Raw genomic sequence first — 18,739 nt, 5'->3', positions numbered from 1 at the left:
CCAGAGTTCTCTCTCTGCCCGAAGTCTTGCCTATACTTCCTGCCTGTCTATCGGCTGTTCAGCTTTTTATTATACTGACTTATACCCATGGTACATTCCATACTTGTGTTAACACAGATATATATGGTACCTTTCAAAGTATGTGTGGTTTTAAAAAGACCAGACACCAATGAAGACAAGTAGCACAGGTGATCCAGCCTCTCAGATGCCTCTGTTGTAGTTTCCTCCAAATTCTGCATCCTGAACCACTTTAAAGCTGCTGAGATGGTCCAGCATCACAGACTACTGCAGTCAAGATTTGAGATAAGTCCTACACTTTCCCATCACACAGAGACTAAATAAAACATAATACAGCTAGCTCTCCCTAGGGTTTGACTATTATCTCAATTTTCTTGGGGTCTCCTAAAGATGCTGTCACCTGCCCACCCCCCAGACAACAGGAAGCAGTCTAAAGAACATGAAGCCCACATTCCCAAGAGGTGGGGTGGGTGGTTTTTGGTTCTGTGGATTATGGATGTTGGTCTTGTTTAGCAGGGCTAATTGCAGGTTGTCACTGGTCACGGTCAGAAAAAAAGAACTAAACAAAGAGGTTAGATTCAAGGATCTCTTTCTGAAAAGAGATAAAGAAATGATAAACATTAAAGGGTAGATTATTGCAACTATTTTTAAAACCAAAAAAAAAAAAAAAAAGCAAATACTAGTCTTGAATATTTTACATTGGTTTGAGTTTTTGTATATTGATACAAATTTAAGGTTATTTTTGTTATACTGTATATGTTTTTACTCTTAAGGAATTCTACCTATGCAGTTTATTTAACAATGTACTATAAATTTCTAGTCCTTGAAAGTTATTATCACAAACTATTTAGGATAATTAAGAAATACAGGTTAGTAGCTAGCCATCTAACAATCAGATTTTTGGCCATGTTAGGTATGTTTTTTAAAGTCAAGCCTATATTTTAGGTAGATGGTCTTCAAACACTTCAGAGATCTACAGAATATGACATTTAATATGTTTTAATAACATAAGGCTTTTAATGACAATGAGACACATCTGCTCCTGGCAACACCAACCTACTTCAAAAAACATGATAGGCATCAAAGAACCTTTTGCTTTCATTGTGGCAAAGGTAGCCGTTGGGCAAGAAAGTGCCCTTGCCCCAACTGCTGACAGTACGCTGTCCAAATCAGACAAGCAGGACACAAAAGAAGGTGACTGCCAAGCTTTGCCAAGACAAGGTAGGACAATTCCTGCTCCAGAGAAAAGTCTGTCAAATATTCTAGACCTATAGGCCAAAGATGGGTGCCCCAGTGTTGCAGAGGAATCGTGTATGGTCATCCAGGGAGCCAGCTGTCTCTGCCATTTCTATAGTTTTAGAAGTTGTTTGCTCTGCATTTCCTGTTCACTCGGGTAATTTTATATCCTCAGATCTCTGATGGGGTTGAAAAATTGATACAGTTTTATAGTTTTCTTGTTTACCAAATTTATAGAAAACAACTCACAAAGGAGATATAGATTATATAAGGTTGAAGGACATAAAGGCTTAAATTGATTAAGAAAATGTTTTGATGTCTAAAAAGATCGTATTTTGGTTGGTAATGCAAGTTAGGATAGAAAGTGAATTAGGTACAAAACTTTGGATTCATCAAGATAGGATACACAATTGAGTATTTTCTCTGAATTTGCAAATGCAAATAGACTTGACACTATGAAAGTAATTCTTACATGATAGTTGTTCTTACTGTATATAGTATTACTTTGTTAAATTTAAAACCTTACCTTTTTATTTAGACAAAAACAAAGAAATGTTTCTGGGTATTTTGAGTGTACTCTGACTTTCCCAAGACTGCCAATAAAGTTTACCTTGAATCAGAGGGCAGAGCTGGCTACTAGCTGACCAAAATTAGCCATAGAGATTTTGGAGGACCCAAGACATGAATATCAAGACACAGGAAGTAGTAGGGAGGAGTTTAGAAAGATCCTTGGCCCTTCTGGTCAAGGAAGGAGACAGCGGGGAGGTCACTGGTCACTTCAAGGGTCCAAGCACAAATAGTCAACAATGGCAAACCTTTGTCAATACACATACAAGCTAGATCCCGGCATACTGATGGGCTGAACTCTGTCCCTTGGTTTTATGCTTTCCTAGTCTAGAAAATAGAAATAGCTTTGGGAGGGAACTGAGCTTGTAGATTTTAGGTGTCTGCTTTTAAAAGGGGTCTTTAGCATATAAAGGCTATTGTGGAACTGAAAGGGGGGCTATCCCACGCCAGGGAGCAGCGAGGGCAGAAATGCCAAGAGCTACAAGGTGCAGATCTGCCTTCTGGAGGAAAAAACATTCCTTTCCCATCTAGCTCATCTGCCTTCTGGCTACACATTTTCAAGCAGACCTGACTGATTGAATCACCATTCAGAATGGAAGATAAATCCTCTTACATTCCTAAAAGTGAAAGGGACTTTGCCTGGAATTGAATAAAGATTTGGCTTTTCTACCTTCAGGACCACTGGGATGGAGAGCCTCTTCAACAGTGGTCCCGTTTTATTCTTTTAACAAGGGAGGCCCAAAGTCATTTATTTTAAACTTTTGCACAATACAGCCCTGAAGGACATAATTCTACAGATCATAAACAGTGTAAAATAATATGTTGACAAGTCCTAATGCATTTACAAGCCCCGTGGAATAAATAGGAATTATAGCACAACATTAATAAGAATTATATGGTAGCAATTACAGTTGTGAAATTCATCCTCCAGGTGTGAGGCTAAATTGCACCAGGGGCTTGCCTTGGAGCTTCATAGGCTCATTCTCCGACATCAATTATTTCAACACCAAATATTGGCACTTTTATTGGGTTTCATTTTAATAGGCATTAATAAGACTGAAGAGCAGTTGAGCCAGCAGCCAAGGACGCCATCATTCGAGCCTGAAAGTTGAAAGGGTCCAGGAAGGAGGAGACTTCTTATTTATTGAGTGCCTACTATGATTCAAGTGAGCTCTATGCTTTATCTTATTTAATCCTGAAGCACCTATGAGGTAGGGAGGAAGCTGAGCCTTCTGGGGGTTCTGATGTGTCTGTGTTCTTGCCCCCTCCAGCTATGGAGGGGTGCCCCTGCCCTTCCACTGCTGGCCAAACTATGGCTCACCAGCTCCCCCTGGGTCTTAACTACCTCCATGTTTGCTGGCTCTTGACTGTTTACTCAGATAGAGTCCAGGCTTTTCTGTTTTGGTGCCTGCTAGTAGTGAGTATGGGGTGGTAGAGAGTCTGGTACAGAGAAAATATTTTTTTACTAATAAGGCTTGGGAATTAAACGTGTCTTTTAGTCAACCCTGCTATACTTGATTATAACACCAGCCACCACCACCTAAAATAAAAGGGAACAAGCTTGGAAATGGTTACACCAGATGACTGGGGTATCTGGCCACTTTCCCAGTCTGTCCTGAGCAAATGTCTAAGGCTATTTCTAAGTAGGGCATTGCACATAACATTTTAACATCTTAAACAAAGGCCACATGCTGGTGTCCTTTAAATTGCTGGTTAGAAAGCTGTAAATGTGATTTGGAAAGGCAGGACTTCAGAAAGTAAAAATGACTAATTTACCCATCTAATTGGGCTAATTTGTTCACCTGAACACCAAGAACCACTCAGCATTTACAACTTAGGGGAGGATGTGGGGAAGCCCCTTAATGAAGCCCAGTAGAAGATAAAACTTTCAAACTAAACTGGATCAAAAGAGACCAGACCCTGAGAGGGTAGGAACAGGGTGCTGGAAACCACATGGGCCACAGCCAAAGCAGACAGGCAGGGATGTCATACTGTAGGGCACTTTCAGAGGCAAAGGTAGTGGAATAACATTAATAAAGCAACGTTGTGGGCACCGTACTGGGCAAATGCATGTATAACCCCAGTCACTGGTACACCACAGCGCCCCGAGGGGACTACATGAGACACATCACCTCCCCTGCCTGGGAGTGATGCACAAGATGGAGTTGTCAGTATTTAGTTCTCTCCTAGGACAAGAGCCTTCGGAGCTGGGTCACGCGTTGGCTTTTGTTAGCTGAGGGAAACGCTACTTGGCTTTGATTTTCCATGGAAGTGGTACAACACCCTTTGCAACTTAAAGAGCAGAACTAATGTCACTAGCACACCACACGGGGTGACGTGTAAGTAAACCAATAAATGGATGACAGTGTAAGAAAATCACTCATACTGTCAAATATACACATAATGCTTTTAGAAAGGCCAGTTCAGAAACCCAGCATGGTGGTGCATGCCTTCAATCCCAGCACTCAGGAGGCAGAGGCTGGTGGATCTCTGTGAATTTGAGGTCAGCGTGGTCTACAGAATGAGTTCCAAGACAGCCAAGGCTACTTAGTGAGACCCCCATCTCAAACAAAACAAAACAAGCTAATTCTGGAACTAAGGAAAGGGGAGAAAGGCATGGAGTAATATCTCAAAGTATGCATGTGCTTGCATGAACATGGCTTCCCATCATTTTCTACCATCATCATAGACAAAGAAAAGGCAGGAAAGGTTCCACAGGAAGCCAGGCCCTATCTACCTTGGCTCAGCAGTGCTAGTGAACAGGGTCTCCATCTCCAGTGCAGCCAGGTCCAGGCTGGGTATAGGCTGAGCCCCTGTGCTGCCCTGGACAAGCTATGTGAGCCCAGGCAAGTGACACTTCTGAGCTTCAGCATCTTACACAAGAATTCAGCAGTGTGACCATGATGGGCACTAATGTTTCCACAAGAAATGTCGTTTAACCTGCTACGTTGCTTGGAAAACACAGCAGCTCTGATTTATCTTGGGTTGAATTTTCCATCTTTATATCCCCCAGTTTCACACCCCCACAGGGGCCCAGGGCAGGCAGGACAGGAGTTGGGAGGGGGAGACGGAGGGGGAGACCTAGTAGAGAGGATTCTGGGCTAGGATAGTCCCATATTCCACAGGACAGCCAAGAAACTCTCACAGGTTGTCAGCAAAGGTTTGAAAAGGAACTGGTTTTGTACATCACATGAAAAATATCAAGGTAGTTCCCCAACCCCACACACTTGCTCACAGCCATCATCTGGGCAGACCCCCATGTCACTGTGCACAAGCCCAGCTGTTCCTGTCATTTGTTCTCATGGGCCAACAAGAGGAGTTCCTAACCTTGTCCTTTCTCCTCCAGTCTCTGCTCTCCCTTCCCTTTGCAGAGCCCTTTATCACTGTAGAAAGCTCCACTCATTTCCTCTAGTTTGAAACTTAATAGTGACATCTGGATAAAAAGCCAACCTTTCCAGAAACCCGATATGCCATATATTTTTTTTAACAATGCAGATCATGAATATTCATACAGCAGTGGTAACTGCAGTAACAGCAAATTCAGACCCTGCTGGGTGTCCGGTTCCAGCAAACATGTCAGCAGGACAACCTCTGCCCACCTGGGCCTACCATTAATTAGCTCATCAGCAAGAACCCACTTTACTGAGTTGAAACAACTGGGGACGAATGAGGACAACAAGGAACATCAGTGGCTCCTCCTGGACCACGTGATGCTCCTGGAACTGCCTGCATCTCCTTGCTCCCAGGTTCAGTTCATTATGCCACATCACCACCCCTCCCCAGCAACCCCAGCAGACTTGGAGCTCAGGTGACAGGCTCTCGTGGAGATGTGTGGCTTGTCATATGCTGCCACCTGAACTCTGGTGATCTGAACTACACAGCAAGTCTTACTTCAAGGATTTATTTTACTTTAAAAAGTATATGTGATTGTCTGTGTGTGGGTATGTACATGAGTTTGGGTGCCTGCAGAGGTCAAGAAGAGGGTATGAGATTCCCCCGGCGCTGGAGTTATGGGCAGTTGTGAGCTTTCCAGTGGGGATGCTGAGAACAAAACTCAGGTCCTCTGCAAGGGCAGTATGTATCTTTAACCACTGAACCGTCTCTCCAGCCCCAACCTCCACGCCTGGCCCCTGTACAATCCCTATAAAAACAACAAAAAACAGAAACAAAAGCCTTCATCTGCCAACTCCTATAACAAGGAACTCCCACTTCCTCGTTTTACATCATTGTTTCCTGTTTGTTATTTGTTTGAGATGAGATCTTGCTAGGTAGCCCAGGCTGGCTTTGAACTTGGGATCCTCCTGCCTTAATTCCCTGGGTGCTGGTATTTTAGGGTTGCACTACCATACTCAGGCAAGGGCTGTTTTTTGTTTGCTCAGTTGGTTAACATTTTAAGGATTTATTTTTAATTATGTGTATGAACGTGTCTGTATGTGGGTGCAAGCGTGTGAGTGGGAACCCTCCACACACACCCAGCTGGAGTTACAGGCAGTTATGAATTCTTAGACCTGAATTTAGATCTTCTGCAAGGGCAGGGTTGATTGAGCCATCTCTCCAGCCCCAATTATTCTGCTTTTGTGACAGAGCCTCACTATGTGGCCCTAGCTGGCCTGGGACTCACTATGTAGAGCAGGCTGGCTTTGAGTGTGATTCAGTGATGGGATTACAGGCATGTGCTACCACACTCACCCTCAGTGCTGGATTACACACATGTGCTATCACACTCACCCTCGGTGCTGGATTACACACATGTGCTACCACACTCACCCTCGGTGCTGGATTACACACATGTGCTACCACACTCACCCTCGGTGCTGGATTACACACATGTGCTACCACACTCACCCTCGGTGCTGGATTACACACATGTGCTACCACACTCACCCTCAGTGCTGGATTACACACATGTGCTACCACACTCACCCTCGGTGCTGGATTACACACATGTGCTACCACACTCACCCTCGGTGCTGGATTACACACATGTGCTACCACACTCACCCTCGGTGCTGGATTACACACATGTGCTACCACACTCACTCTCAGTGCTGGGATTACACACATGTGCTACCACACTCACCCTCAGTGCTGGATTACACACATGTGCTATCACACTCACCCTCGGTGCTGGATTACACACATGTGCTACCACACTCACCCTCAGTGCTGGATTACACACATGTGCTACCACACTCACCCTCAGTGCTGGATTACACACATGTGCTACCACACTCACCCTCGGTGCTGGATTACACACATGTGCTACCACACTCACCCTCGGTGCTGGATTACACACATGTGCTACCACACTCACCCTCAGTGCTGGATTACACACATGTGCTACCACACTCACCCTCAGTGCTGGATTACACACATGTGCTATCACACTCACCCTCGGTGCTGGATTACACACATGTGCTACCACACTCACTCTCAGTGCTGGGATTACACACATGTGCTATCACACTCACCCTCAGGGCTGGATTACACACATGTGCTACCACACTCACCCTCAGTGCTGGATTACACACATGTGCTACCACACTCACCCTCGGTGCTGGATTACACACATGTGCTATCACACTCACCCTCAGTGCTGGATTACACACATGTGCTACCACACTCAGCAAGAACTTCTTTTTTAAAAATATGAAAATTTGAGCACTACTTGTACTTGCTTAATTGCTAAATGTTTCTACCTATAAATCTATTTAACAAATATGTCTAAATATTCAAACTAAGACAAAGTATAATTTCTAGAATAAAATACTCATATTTAAGTGCTGATTACAGTCAGATTCTACAGATTTCAACAAAATTAAATCAACTTTCCTGTTTTAGTAGTTAAGTTTTAAAATATTTTAAAGGAATTGGAGAGATGGCTCAGTGGTTAAGATCACTGGTTGCTTTTCCAGAAAACCAAAGGTCAATACCCAGCTCCCACATGGCAAGTTCCATGGGTTCTGGTGCCCCCTTCTGGCCTCTGAAGGCACTGAATGCAAGAGGTGCACAGATAAATATGTGGGCAAAATACCTGCCCACCTATCTGTGTAAAATAAAAATCTTTAAAAGTAAGCATTTATTTAAAAACAATAAATAAAATGTTTTTTAAACAAATGATCACAATGTGTATAAAACCCCCATGTAACAAGCCAGGTTCCCATAATCTTGACTCCTTATTTTCATCATTTCTATGCTTAGCTGTGGCTGTCCTGGGGTTGTAAAGAACCCCAGAGCCAAGAGGAAGGAACCTGGTGATGGTGACTCCTGGATTCTTCCTGGTATAGGAGGTTGAGGGGAAAGGATGCTGAGTTCGAGGGCTAGTCTGAAACTGTTCCAAATCAGTCAATCTAAAATAAGCTATGTGCTTTAGAGCTTTAGAGGTGGGGAGTGGGGGGGGGGAGTCAGGGGGAACAAGGAAGGGGTACCTTGGAGTCTCAAATGGTCAGGACAGATGGAAAACAATGATTCTAAGGGAAACCCTGATTTACTGCCTGGGTTGAACCCTTGAGAGAATATCTATGAAGGCCTGTTTACTTCATAAGCAATAATTTTTATTTATTTTTAAGACAAGTTCTTACTATGAAGCTTAGCTTTGCCTTGAACATGTGACCCTCCTGCCTCAGCCTCCTGAGTGATGAGATCACAGGTATGAGCAAACATATCTGGTTAGATTCTTTTCATAGTACTTCAAATAGGCTCAGAGGAACAGAATGGGCTTATGGAAGTCACACTGCTCCACTGTGGCAGAACAAGGGAGGTGTCTGTGTGCAAAGCCAGTATCCCACAGTTTTCCAGAATTCAATGCAAACTCTCCAGCAGAACTGAAAACTTCCTATGTTTAAACTCATCACCAGGCACCCACCCCGACCTTCCTTCTCCTTGCTTTGTTATTCTCCATGATTCCCCTTCTTGGAGCATGCTCAATCTCTTTCTAACCCTGACTCAACCATCCCCTTGCAGGCCAGGCTTTGCTGGTTTCTGTCCTGAGGTTTGGCTTCGTCCTGACCTGGACACCTCTTTGTGTTCCCCAGGTGTGCCGACCCCTTTCTCAAGGTTCTCTGTCTTTTATCTTCCTGCAAACTCTTTATTAAAATGTTATACCTCCAAATTGCATGTGTGGTGCACGGACATGTGTGAAGTACATATGCCCATGCGTGGATGTGGAGGTTGAGTGCATCCCTGTATTGCTGTCTGCCATATTTTAAGTCAAGGTTTCTCACTGAACCTGAAACATGTTCTCTGGCTAGGGTGGCTGGCCACTGAGCTACCAGGATTTACCCATCTCTGTCCCAGTGTTGAAGTTACAGGCATGAACAGCCATGCTCATGGTTTTACATGGGGACTGAGACTCTAGTCTGCATGCAGAACAAATGCTGTTCTCACTGGCCCATCTTCCCCAGGCCCCATTCTCCAGTGTTTTTATCATTTCTTTCTTTCTTTGGAGCACTGGGGTTGGGCCTAAGGCCTTGTACACATCAGCCAAGTGCTGTATCGCTGAACTACTCTGTTAGCTTTCATTTCAGTGTGTGCAATGGTGGCTGTGAACATGCCATAGCCTGTGTGCTATGGCACTTATGTGGGGGTCAAATGCTCTTTTCACCTTGTTGAGAAACACTCTTTCTTGCTTTTGCCACCCTGCCTTCTGTGAGCTTCTAGGCGATTCTCCCGTCTGTCTCTGATCTTGCTGCAGCAGCGCTGGGAATATATCTGTGCACCCCACATTCAGCCTTCTGTTTCTGTGGGCTCTGAGGATGGAACTTGAGTCACCAGGCCTGTGCAGCCAGCACCTTTACTTGCTAAGCCATCTCATGGCTCTAGCCTTCACTTCTGTTTTTTAAATGGCTGATTTTTTCCCCTCTGGGAGGTTTATTCTAACAGTGTCCCTGCAGAGATGCATTTCCATTGCTGGATGTTTTAATTTCCTAGACCTCTGTGGTGGTCTGCATGAGAATGGCCCCATAGGTCCATATGTTTGAATGCTCAGTCACCAGATCACTAAAGTTGTGGCCTTTCTGAAGCAGCTGTGACCTTGCTGGATATGGTGTGTCACTGTGAGTGGGCTCTGAGGTTTCAGGAGCCCACACCAGGCCAAGTGTCTCTCTGCCAGCTGCCTGCTAAAACTCGAAGCTACTGTTCCGGTGCCATGCCTTCTGCTTGCCACCATGATGGACTCAGTCTCTAAACTATAAGGAACCCAATTAAATGCTTTCTTTTATAAGAGTTGCCTTGGTCATGCCTCTTAACAATAGTAAGAAGACAGACATTGGTGCCAGGGACTGAGACATGGCTGTGATAGGCCTGACCATGATGTTTACTGGAAGATTCTGGAATGACTAGAAAAGTCATTGAACACTTTAAGTAAGGCTTAATGGGCTGTCTTGGTAGGGGCATGGGAGAGGTAGTGCTGAGGGAAATGTGGACTATGGCGACCTGGCCCAAGAAGTTTCGTAGGGGAATAATATTGGAAACCACTCTTGTGACACTTTGGCAAAGAATATGGCATGCCTTTTGCCATTGTCCTAAACATTTGCCCGAGGCTACACTGAAGAGGAGGTTAATGGTGTTGGCAGAGATTTCAAGGCCTAGAGCTGTCACTGTCATGTGATTATTTGTGACCACTCTTGCGTAGATCTACAATGAAAAAGAACAAGCCGGACAAAGAGAAGTCAAACTGTCCAGTGTGAGGAGAAAACCAGGAAATGTAATGTTGGAGCCAAGCCCTGTGTTCAAGAGGATAACAAGTTTAAAGAACGGCCTGGCTCAAAATGGGATAAAGGGAATGCTGACTTCAGGGCAAGACCCCACCCAGCTAAGCTTCCAACTTTTGAAAATAGAATTAAAGGGAAGCTGTGGGGATATTTTGCTTGTGCTTTAACAAAAAAAAGCTTGCCTGAAGATCAGAGTGCAGAGCCAGCCACACTAGTTAGCCATAGAGGCCAGGCAGTGGTGGCTCACACCTTTAATCCCAGCAATTTTGAGACAGAGGCAGACGGATCTCTGTTCCTGCAAGACCACCCTGGGCTACATGAAACTGATCTGAAAGTGAAAGAGCTCACATAAAGGTGATCCCAGCACTGGGGATCCCACACCTTTAATCCCAGCACTAGGCGTGGAGGCAGGAGTGATGTGGCTGGGCAGAGAGAGGGGTATGAGGTGCGAGTTGACGGGAGCTCAATGTAGTCTGAGCAGCCTGAGGATTCGCAGAGACAGGGTTGCGCACTTGGTCAGAGCATGGTAGAGGTAAAAGCTCTTTAGTGGTTGACTGCTCTACTCCTTTGATTTTTCAGCTTCCATCCCCTAATATCTGTCACCCGGTTTTTATTATTAAGAACAATTCGAATTTGTGCTACAGGAAGTTTAAGCAGCAAAGGAAGCCATCAACAATGGAAAGTTTATGCCAATGTAATTTAAGGAGGAGGCCAGATCCCAGCCCAACATGGAGAAGAACTTGGCAGTTTCAGCCATGAGGTTCTGGATTTAGAGTCAAGGAGGATACAGAGGTTGTGTCATCTTCCGCCATGGTGAAGGAAGCCACTAGGAGTGTGGCAAGGGAGTCTCCCTGCATGGAGGCCTGGAGAGGTCATTTCGTGAAGCTGTGGAAGAAAAGCACTGGAGACCCTAAACTGCTGGGGATGCCCAAGCCATGGGCTGGCTGTCAAGGGAGTTGCAGACTGGGTGTAGAACCAGTCCAAGAGGGAGGCACGCTGCACTCGGAAGAGCCAGAGTGGAAAAGCCACGTCCTTTGCTATCACAAATAAAGATACGGGATTTGAAGTTTGCTCTGCTGGTTTCTGGTTTTGCTTTGGTCCAGCATTTTCACCCAATGCCCCATTTCCTCCGTTTGGGAATGGTAATGCATATTCTGTGTCTCTGAATGTTGGAAGTGTGTGCTCTGCCTTTTGATTTTGAGTTTACAGATGTTACAGTTAGGAGCTTGCCATGAGTGTCAGAAGATAGTGGGTTTTTAAACGGCCTTGAGACTGTGGAAGACTATGGGAACTCTTGAAGTTGGACTGAATACATTTTGCATCCCGATATGGCTACAAGCCTAAGGGGGGCTAGGGAGTAGAATGTGGTCTGCATGAGAATGGCTCCCATAGGCTCCTATGTTTGAATGCTCAGTCACCCGTTAGTGGAACTATTGGGGAAGGGTTAGGAGGTGTGGCCTTGTTCAAGGAGTGAGGCACCTTTTGGAGGAGGTGTGCCCTTGGGAATGGTCTTGGAGGTTTCAAAAGCCCATACCAGGCCCAGTCTCTCTTTCCTTCTTTCTCCACCTGCTGCCAGCAGATCAGGCTGTAAAGCTCTCAGCTACTGCTCCGGCACCATGCCTGTCTGCCTCCCACTAATGATCATGGACTAGCACCACAGAACTATACGCGAGCCCTCAATTAAATGCTTTCTTATAAAAATTGTGTTGATCACGCTGTTCTTCCCAGCAACAGAACAGTAACTATAGCAAACTCCTGTTGGGATCTGACAGCTGACACTGTTGTACTGGAATCCCTCCCTAGGTCTGTCTCTGTCCGCTCATATACAGATACTGCATATATCACTTTACACTGCTCCAGCTCTTGAGCTTTCTGGGTCACTGGGGTGAGTCAGCTTCATTTAGAGCTCAGCTGCCCCCTACTACACCCAGCCTCAGTTCCGGCTCAGTCCAGCCTGGGCAGAAGGTTCCCCGTCACTTCAAAAGCACGTGTATGTGCAAACTGCTGTTTATAATGGAAGCTGCTTGGCCCTGGGATTACCTTTCTAACTACCCTGGATCACTCCTGCTTCAATGTGAGGGACCAAGATCTAGGCAGGTGTCAGGGATGTCAGAAGGTTCTCCACAGGCCATGCAGAGTCTGGGGGGTGGGGGAGCCATCTCTGATAGAGCACTCATATTAATAATCAGTGCTTTGTTATTCTAAAACAGTGTTTTATCTCCTCTGTTTATGGCCACTTAAGCTTCTCCTCTGTTTTGTGTATGTCTCTCTGTCTACCAAGTCATTTTACCACTGGAGTCGCTGTGCTGGCAGGTACCATGCGTCTGTAAAATGCCAACTTGGCCTTCCCTGGGCTTTGTAAAGCCCGAGGTTTCCACGGGCAGTGCTTTTCTCCTGTCGCCTCTCATGGGTGGCTGCTCAAGTCAGCTCAGAATTACCTCTGCCATGAAGCCCACTCTGATTGCCTGCACACAGAAGCCACTGTCCTCAGGTACCACCTGTGTCCCTCAGAGTTTCTAACGTCTAAGGGATTTTCATCTTTATTTTTACCTACAATAAAATCTCTGCTTCGCTGAATTCTTGGGGGTGTTTAGAAGGGCTTGCACACAGTAGGCAGCAATAGGTATGTTATAAATAAACGAGAGGCAGAGGAAATGTGCAGAAGTCAGGCCTTTTGACACTGGGCCATGGCTTTAAAATATGTAATGCTGTTCCCTCAGGGGCGGGGGGGAAAGTAACATAAGTCCGTGCTCCAAGTGAGGAAGTCCCAGGGAAGACACACAAGCATCTGAGATGCAGGTTCTGCTGGCAATTGAGACACAGAGGTTCAGTTCCCTGGCACATTCCTTGGTGCCAGCTTTGGCAAAAGGACAAAAGCATGAATTCATGATAAGGTGCTTGAGCAGTAGACTTTCCTGGGAATTACACAAGTCTGTCCCACAGCTGCCTGGTCTATGAGGGCAGCATAGTGCCACCTGGCTATGGGGATATTGTCCTAAGGGCCAAGGCTGATAGAAGAATCTAGGAACTTCATCTTCATCCTCCACAGCAGAGTGAGAAGAATGGCCATCACAAGTCCAGGGCCCCAGGCTTAAGGGAGGTCAGGATCAAGGCTATTGACATCTACACCTGAAAATGAGAAACTAACTTGGAAGCAGTTTCACACTACAACAGGAAGACAGTCAGGATACAAGAGCCATGGTCTCAGAAAAAGACGAGAAGCAACAAAATGCCTAGAGAAAAACAAAACTAAACAAACAACAACCCAGTCCTTTTCTTGTGAAGCCTTGATTTCTGAGCCTTGTTATCCTTTCCTGCCTCTGGGAGGCTTCAAATCAGACCTCTGTACTTTCCTCTCACCTAGGAGTCAACCTGGCTGGACTCTGGCTGGAGCATGGCTTCTGTCCCCAGCAGGGGCCTCTCTCCCTCAGAGCCCAGCCCAGCTTCTCCCAGTGCAGTGTATGGATTACTTCCTAGGTCTCCATCCTGAGTCAGGAGAAAGGAGGTATAAGGAAATACTGTCTCCTTTATCCCTCCCACATGGGATGTCCTGTCTCCCATGTCTAAACATTCCATATTGTTTAAGGAAAGCTAGGTCATTAGAAATGACACCCCCTTGCCCATCTATGATTAGCTATCGGAAACTCCACTAATTCACCCTGTGACTTGTCATCGTAGCTTTTCTCCTTGGTTTTCTAGCTGCTGCTAAAGACATGTGGGAAAGTTATATGAAGGTTCCTGAGCCATGACCACTCTAGCAATATTAAGTGACAGACTGTGGCTCAGAAATCAACTTAGACGGGCATGACCGACATCTACAAAATGACTTGGCAGGACATAGATATGTTCAGGAAACTGTTCAGGCTTCGTGCTTACATGTCTAAATGCAGAGTATAGTTTCTTATATGAAAGTCCAAAGCCTGGAAACCGTTTTTGATCATTAGCTTCTCAACTCATAGAACTTCCTTCTTAAACGTTTGGAGGATATCACTAGACACGTGTATGGATTTAAGGCTAGCAAAGAAAGGAAAGAGACTTCAGGGTGACAGGGACATTGGAGGGATATAGCTAGCATGCTAGAAAAGTGAGCAGCTGCCAATACCACTTCCCCAGTATTAGGAAGTTGGAGGCTGAAGGGAGCCAAGAGTCTCACATATGAAAATTGCCTTTGGGACATTGGTCCCTTTACTCTGTTCACCATGTTCTTGGAGTCTTTGTTCTCTAGGAATGTTTTAAGAAATGGCCACAAGTCACACAGAACTACTTTTGTCACAGTCAGGCATGGAGGCACAGGTTCAAGACCTGCCTGGGCAGCTCGATGGGATCATGTCTTAAAAACAAAAACAAGGGCTCTCTGAGTTTGGGCTTAGGTTCCCAAGACATGGCTAAACACATCAAGAAGGTCAGGATTGTCAGGAAATATGGGACCCGCTGTGGTGCCTCCCTCCAGAAAATGGTGAAAAAAACTGAACTCAGCCAGCACGCCAGGGATACTTGCTCCTTCTGTGGCCAGGCCAAGATGAAGAGATGAGCCGTTGGCATCTGGCACTGTGGCTCCTGCATGAAAACAGTGGCAGGCCTCGTAATAAATGGGTTAATTTACATAAAAAGCAAGGGCTAGAGAGATGGCTCAGCAGTTCAGAGCATTAACTGCTCTTTCAGAAGATCTGAATTCAATTCCCAGAATCCAACTGCCTGTGACCCCAAGTGCAGGGATATTTGAGTCTCTAGTATCTGTGGGCATATATGCTCATGTGCACACACCCTTCCCCAAGCAACAAAATACATCTTTAAAAATTAACAAAACGGGAGAAGAGGGTTAGTTTGTAGCTTAGCAGTAGAGAGTGCCTACCTAGCATGCATAAAGCCCTGAATTGAACCCCCACTACTAAAGTTAGGGGAATATTCCTCAGGGTTCTTCTCTTGTTCTGTCCCCAGACTGTTGAGCTATATGGGTTCTTTGACACAGTTGTACAGCCTGAAAGAAAGGCTGGCTTGTCAGGCTCTCTCACCAAGGGTGAGCTGTCTCATGGGGCAGTGCTTTGGGCCAGACCCAGGGAACTGCAGCTGTAAGGCACACAGAAGGGTCTTCTGCCTTACTGGGACAAGGATATGAGTAAACACAGCAATCTCCTCCATCACTGCACAAGCTCATAACCAAGTTCCAGGGTATGTGTGTGTGTGCGCGCACATGTATGTGTGTACAGATGTGAGTTATGTGCATGTGAGTGTGTGTGTCTACATGTGAGTATATGTGTGTACATGTGAGTGTGTGTGTATGTGTGTGTGTATGTGTGTGTGTACGTGTATGTACATGTAAGTGTGTGTGTGTTTATGTGTGTGTATGTGTTTGTATACATGTGAGTGTGTGTACATGTGTGTATGTACGTGTGAGCGTGTGCACATGTGAGTGTGTACATATGAGTGTGTACACGTGAGTGTGTACATGCAAGTGTGTGTACATGTGTGTACATGTGAGTACATGTGAGTGTGTACATGTGAGTGTGTGAGTACATGTGAGTGTGTGTACACATGAGTGTGTGTACATGTGTGTGTACGTGTGTGTGTACATGTGAGTGTGAGTGTGTGTGTGTATGTGTGGTGTATACAATGACTTCCGGGAGGACTGTTCTCATGTCTTCCTCTCCTTCCCATCTGAGCTAGTCTTCAGCTCGTTCTTGGGAGCAGAGGGAAATCCATGCAGAGCCTGGGGCACTGAAGGATGATGTGCTATATGATATGGTCCATGGAGGCATTTGGTAATAATACTTAGACAAATAGACACTAGAGTTTTATAGGGTAGAATGAAGGAACCACGCCAATGGTATTAGGGATTGAAATGTGTCAGAGCATGCACAAGGGGGTGAAAACACATGTGCACACATAAAAGGCACACAGACACACCACCCACATATACGCAGGCATGCGCGTGCGCACGCCACACACACACACACACACACACACGCGCGCGCGCACACACACACACACGCGCGCGCACACACACACACACACACACACACACACACACACACACACACCCTCCCATGAAACAGGTTAGCACTACTGTAAAAAGCAAAGCAAAGGACTGGAGCTGGGAGCTGGGAGAGGCACTGTGAAGCCTTCTGAGAATCTGCGCTCTCTTCCACTCACCACGGCTGCAGCCCCCCCCCCCACCTCTGTACGCCTCCCTTTCCTCACTGGGCACGGGCTGCTGTGGAGACTGGGCAATGTAGGCTAAATAAGTGTTCAGTCCATTTCCGCCACACAGCTATATCTTCTACCTGTACTGAGTGGGATTGCTGTTTTCATCAATATTTTAAAATTATTGGGCTTGAAAGAAATAACAAATGAGCCACAAAGCCGAAGAAGAAATGATCTTGTTAAGAGGCTGGGCTGTAGCTTAATGGTAAAGTATCTGCCTAACATGAAGACCATCTAGTACTTCAGATCATGTGTGTGTGTGTGTGTGTTTGTGTATGTATGTGTGTGCATTCGTGTGTGTCTATGTGTCAGGAGGAACACATTTGGTTAGAATTATCTGCCAAAAATAAACAGAGCTGCCTAAGATATTATTTTTCTAATAGAGGAGACTATGATGCTAATTTAGAAAGCTTTTGAAACTATAATGTTGACTTAGGATTTTGTTGAATTATATTAAATATATTAAGACATAGTTATAGATCCATTACATTGAGGGTTATATTTGCATTAGTTCTTTCATATTATTGGAGACCTGGGGATAAACAAGATGCCATCTCTCTGATAAGGTGTGCATGCAGTGGGCACTCACATACAAGAGGAGTGGTGGGCCAGAGCAAAGGAGAGGGCTTTTCTTTTTTTTTTAAGGTAATATCTCCCATAGCCCAGGCTGGCCTTGAACTCATGATCTTCCTGCCACCACCTCCCAAGTTCTGGGATGGCAGACCTAGGGCTACCACACCCAGCCTAGGGCTCACTGAATGACTCCAAGCCTGGACAAAAAAAGCAAGCCAAGCTTACACTGTGTTGGAATTGTGTCCTTTGTCTGCAGTGCGAAACCTCTGGCCAAAGCTGATGATGGGCGGTGCTGCCGTTCCGAACTATGAAACAGAAGGCGTGGATAGATCTCCAAGCACATACTGAGAGAACGCCGTCAAGGAGGTCTGGGAAGGGAGGGTGACGGTGAAAAAGTACAGCAGTGGCCATGAGAACTCATTAGAGTCCGCCAGCAAGCAAGCGCAGTTTCTACTGCAAAGGGGTGATTGTCTCTCTGCAGACAGAGCCCATGACAAGAAAATGTGCCACAACAGGAAAGAAGTTGCTTCTTTAGGGAATAATGTTGTGAGAGTCACCAACAGCTCACGGCCATCTCAGAGTGCTGCCATAAAAGCTGGGTTTCGTACTCTGTCCGGTGTGGAAAGTGCAGCCTGTGTTGCATGAAAAATGCGTTTTATGAGAGCATTTCTGATGCTGTTCTATACTCCTGTGCGTACCAGGCAGGCGTCCTCATCAGCCAGGCTGCATTTCAGTCAGATGTCACAGGGATGTCAAACTGGGAAACAATGACTGGAAGAGACTGGAAGGGCAAGGATTTCCCACTCAAGAGATTGCTGAAAGATTGCTCTAAAAGCAAGTGGCAATTCACAAGAGGCAAGATGATGACAAGCCCGCCCCAGGCTCACTCCTTGATGTGGTGTCAGGACAGGCTCAGAAGGCTGGGGTCTCGGGAAGAGTGCCTGATGATGCTTTTGCTTGCATTTGTTTACTTAGCAAGCTCTCACATGGTCATGAGATGACACATGGGGGCCAGGCTTCTAAGTCATTAAAGCCTCAGCTCCAAGGCCTTGGATAGCTCACTACTGTTCTTTGCCATTTTCCTTTCCCCTCTTGCTGCGAATTACACACCAAAGCCTTTGATGGGCTACTGAGCGCTCAGACCCTTGCTGCTCACAGCTAGTGTTTCACTGGGAAGACCCACATATTTTCCAGGACTAAGTCAAGTAGCCTGGCAGATGCTGCTCTTCAGCGTTTTCAAAACCTAGGGTCATCGAGAGACACAGTTGATTAACTCTGCTGCCCAAGGTCACGGGCATGGCTGGAACCCGGGTTACCAGGCACAGGCTGCAGCTGTTGTGGAGTTCCTGCCTCACCAGGGACTTGATCCTTCTGCCCCTCCAGGCTCGTGTCTGTGTTTACCCAAGCTGGAGCTTGCACGATGCCTGCTACCT

At 45.8% G+C, this 18,739-nt stretch overlaps 1 protein-coding gene across 1 annotated transcript in view; it reads right to left on the bottom strand.

The window, feature by feature from the left end:
* Nucleotides 1–18,739, bottom strand: part of Jazf1 (JAZF zinc finger 1) — a 293,135-nt gene that overhangs the window by 8,809 nt on the left and 265,587 nt on the right. The window lies entirely within an intron of this gene.

This window comes from Phodopus roborovskii, unplaced genomic scaffold (assembly GCF_943737965.1).
Source record: "Phodopus roborovskii unplaced genomic scaffold, PHOROB, whole genome shotgun sequence".
NCBI classification, from domain to species: domain Eukaryota; kingdom Metazoa; phylum Chordata; class Mammalia; order Rodentia; family Cricetidae; genus Phodopus; species Phodopus roborovskii.
Note: the sequence above shows the minus strand (reverse complement) of the source record. Positions and strands in the feature narration are given on the sequence as shown.